Here is a 4935-nt window from a genome sequence, read left to right as displayed (position 1 = left end):
TGAATGGCCTCCAGTTGTCGCCAACTCTAGGCTCGGGTTCTCGATCTTGAAACCATGGGTTAAAGGGGTAGAAATTGGGGGGATTTCACAAAAGACCAAGCAACAAGTAGGAAGAAGTTGTGGGCCATCTGTATTGAAGCCTATGAATTGGTTCCATAACCTATGGACCTAGGTAATGATAGTGAAGAACTTACCTTGTTTGGAACCAAAAGAGGATCCAATCAGAATTCTAATGGTTTAGGCAGGTGGATATCCAATGCAAGGAAGAAAGAGTTTGGGGAGGCCTATGAGCAAGGTAAGATCCTTTTTAAATGATGTATAGTTTTATATCAGTGTTAGGAACCAACCGTGAGAGCAAAATGCCCAAGTACTGAAAAGTACTAGGGGCGGTTGCTTGAGGCAGTTGATTGGCCAAGCAACCGCCACCCCCGGGGTTGATTGGATTAGTACATGCATATTTTTTCCTTTTGCCCTTGGCACTCTATTTAAAGCCTCTTAAGCCCTATTTTTGCATTATTTTAATGATTAGGACTGTCGTGGATTGCTGCAAGATCAAAGAGCACGTGATTTGAGAAGGAAGACTTCTTTTCTCAAAGAATCTTGTGGAACTTGGTTGACTTTTGGATCTTAGAGTAAGTAAATTAACTACTCTCTTGTTCCTTTATTTTCCCTTTATTTAGAGAGTGATTTTTTGTTACAAAGATCTCTGCTGGAAGAAAATTTGAGATGGAAAATATTTATTTAAGTTTGTTTCCGAACAAATCACACCGGGAGAAAAGATCTCATATCTATTTTAATGGAGGATATTTTCAAATAGAGTTATTAACTTCTAGATCTAAGTTTTTTTTTTCAGTTTTCCATGTTTTCGAGGTTTGGAATATTGTTTTGGGTATTTAGGGTCGTAATCTAAGCCTAAAATCCTCCCAAAATTTGTTTAAATTGGGAGATCAAAAGTTGGAATTCTGACTTATCCATGCAAACAAGAGGTCCAAAAAGTTTTAATAAATTAGATTTTTTTTTTCACAGGGTTTGATTTTTTTCCTCACAAGGTTTTTTCTTAGTAAAGTTTTAATGAGATAGATTGTCTATTGATGGACATCCGAATGGTGTGTTATAAATTATATTGATTATAAATGTTCATCACCCCCAAAGAGATAATACTAAAAAGTTACACAACTAAAGATCTTAACCACCTTAGTATGCAATTTGGGTGATCCACAATTCCCTTTTATCATGGGTATAAATCTATCCTTCTATATAAATGGCATCCTATTGTGTATAAGGAATTAATTTGAATATCATATATTGTATTTATTTATAGATTCTTATATTTCTATATCAATGATATCTTTACTTTTACTATAACTATGTAATGCAAACTACTTAATGAAGTGAGTGATTCATGTTCTCCTAATTTTTTTCATTATCTTTAATATATCTCCTCCAACTATCATTAAGTTTTATAACATAAATGTGTTTGTTAGTTAAAGAATTTTAACATAAAATCATTTTTCATATTATTGATGCTAGGTTTATAAATTGATATGCACTTGGTTGCTCGTAATCTAGATTTGTTTGTCTAGAAATCGGCCTAGATTTACTTAATTGGTCATTTTTTTGGGGGAATTGATGGGTCATTTTTTTTGGGAATTTATAGTATTAGATTACAAAGTGAGGGACTATAACATATACCACCAAGGACAAGCGTCCCCTCCGACCTCAAGTATAGAGTGAACGTGACACATGTTTCATCCTTCCATTACAACTGATACTGGGATAGTGGGACTAGGTGTAGGATGACCAAAGAATCTTCGCCAATATACACATGTTTTCTTGTATTTATACTTTTGCCCCCATTGTGACTATTTATACCAAAATGCAAGACCATTGATGATAAGAGCTACTTAAATCGAAACCCTAATCATGAATATCAATTTTGTAATGATACATGAATACACTTTACTTAGAACGTTCTTTTTTGGTAAGAGCTTACAACATTTGAATGATAAATATAAATATATGAACTTAAAGAACACAAATGTTTAATTACAATAAAATAGATTAAATTGATAAATCCATTAGTAGTGAAGAGAACTGAACACCGAGTGTGGCCCCAAGGATATGAGGAGTCGAACTCAAAACCACAATGGTCTCCTTAAATGATCATCCCTTGCCAACATGACTATTCCCTTGGGATTTCAATACACCCATAACCTGATTTGTCACATGTACCTTGAAATCAAGGGCTGAAAATTGGCCTTAAAAACAAATAACTTGTCAAGATATGGCAACTCTGTTTTTGATTGACCAAAACCAACTAAAATAAACCCCAGGGTGGCCAATACAAAGACCACGCTCCACTGGGGTTAGGTCGAACCCCTCGGGACAAGGGCGGCTCCTTCTATATATTTTAAGCTCCCCCGGGTTGTGGCTGGGGCGCGGCCGAAGAAGAACCAACTAAAATAAAGACCTCAAACCTTGAATCAACCATGAACCCATGCAAAAGACTGAGGAGTAGAGGTCTAAGAAGAATTTCCATTCAATGAATCATAAGCCTCATGGAGTTATATCTTCACGATAACTTGATATGAATCCACCAAGCTTTTGAAATTAGAGTCGAATCCATATGGGCCCACTCAAATAATATAGGGTTTGGAACCTAGTCCTCGTATGATGAGGTCCAAAACACCCCAAGAACTAATCACATGAAATCAACTATGGGATCCACCATCTAGTGGATTTTATTCCCAAGGCAGTGGATTTTAAGGTGACTTGGACAAGTTTAGATCCTCTAAGCCAAAGGTGGTATGTTAAAGCGGTTAAAGATACAACTTCCCTAAGGGAGGTCTTGGGTTCGCACCCACTCGGCGGCATTAATATAAAAAAGCTCCCTTGAGGATGTAAATCAAGGTTCTATTCTTTTAGTAAATAAATAAAAAAAAAAGTGTTTGATCCTCTAATATGGTGACCAAAATTTTTAGAGCAAATTGTACTGACACCCCAAAATGAAGGCTTTAAAACACTGACACCCCACTTTATGTTTTAAAAACACAGACACCCCATTCATTAAACACACTAGTCCATTCTGTTAGTAAAACCATTAACCCATGTTTTTTTGTTTAATTCCAAAAATGCCCTTACCCTATCTATTCTCTCTCCTCACTTGGATCTCCTCTGCTCCTGTCCACCTTCACCTCCGTGCCATTTTTGTCCCGCCTCCTCCACTAACGCCTCCTTCGTCCTCTTTGTCCTACCCAAAACCATGCATCGACGGCGACGGAGAATTTGCTGGTGCTGTCAAATCTTGCATTTTCGGCGCCGATGAACTTGACGGAGATATGAAACCCTGCATCATCGCCGATTGAAAACATCTCCTGAGTGAAGAATAAGTAATCTGTAAAAAGCATAAGACATAAGTTTACCTTTGTCAGGGCTTGCCAAATCGAAAACAAGCATGTCACCAAAATTGTCGAAGTATTATACTAAACAACCCACGATTAAGAAACCGCCACAACCAAACATGAATCTAACTTTGAGCATTATGGGGTATACTCGGGAATCCATTTGACCAGGTATTGATTTTGATTATAAAGAAACTTGGAAGACGATCTTCTTCACCTGCAGGGATTATCAGATCATCATTATCATATCCGGCAAAAACTACATGAGTGGGAACACCATCGTTGACTGAGAACGTCCCACTTATCATCTGTATGTGAGGGAGTTTTGGCATTTCAATTTCGGATGAAGTTTGAGAACCCAGTAGGAATGGGGAATAGGCCAAAATAGGCAACGGAGTAGGGAAAGTTATCGTGTCTTTCTCAAGGCTCCCACCAGCCTCCTCCTGTTGTTCGAAATCAGAAAAGAGCCCATCTTCCACCGCCTTGCTCCGACCATTCAACACCCCCTCTCGCCCCCCGTGCTCCGCAGCGAAGTCACCACCACCCCCCGCCCGTTGCCTTCAAATCGTCGTTTTGAGATTGGGATCGGACCATTTCCTCCATCCAAAATATCGTAAACCTCTCTTTCGAAGAAACCAGGCAATCTTCTCTCCCTCAGAATATCGTTCCTCATGACCAGCACTAGCAAGTTCTCCGTCGCCGCCGATGCATGGTTTTGGGTAGGACGAAGAGGACGAAGGAGGCGTTAGTGGAGGAGGAGGCGGTGGCGGCAGCGGCGTTGTTGGTGCTACCAGAGGTGAAAGCGGACAGAGTGAAACAGAGGAGATCCGAGTGAGGAGAGAGAATAGATAGGGTAAGGGCATTTTTGGAATTAAAGTAAAATGAACAATGGATTAATGGTTTTACTAACATAATGGACTAGTATGTTTAATGAATGGGGTGTTTGTGTTTTTAAAACATAAAGTGGGGTGTCAGTGTTTTAAAGCCTTCATTTTGGGGTGTCAATGCAATTTGCTCAAATTTTTAATCCACACCCAGTATATGATGAGGTCCAATATCAAAACAAGATTCTATTCTTTTATTAAATTAGTTAAAATAAAACTCAATAAAAAAAGGAAATCTTACTTTAAGATTTGATGTGTCAAGAACCCTACAATTTGAAGAGGATCTAGAATAGATTTCGACTCGTGATACAAGGGAGGGACATAAGCAAGCGGTTGATACTTTCGCACGAAGTGCCCTTGTAAATTCTGTTGGTTTTAAATTGAAGCCATTTGTTTACCCAAAAAACAAGAAGTTTTTTTTTTTTTTTGGATAATAAAAACTTGATTACCAAAGAAGAAAGAAAGGGAAATTCCGGACTCATTAAGATTTAGTGGCATAATGGTCAATATCCCGACATCTAGGGCCTCTAATTAAGTGCTTGAGTTTTAAGACACAAACGTCCTTATATTAGTTTTCATGGGCATATTGGTAATGAAAAAGGACATTAGTCTGGAAAAAGGGATTAAAGCGTAACTCACTATTAATGGTT

This window comes from Hakea prostrata, chromosome 3 (genome assembly GCF_041222555.1).
Source record: "Hakea prostrata isolate BN-2017 chromosome 3, UWA_Hpros_2, whole genome shotgun sequence".
Lineage (NCBI taxonomy): Eukaryota > Viridiplantae > Streptophyta > Magnoliopsida > Proteales > Proteaceae > Hakea > Hakea prostrata.
This window is presented reverse-complemented; position numbering follows the sequence as displayed.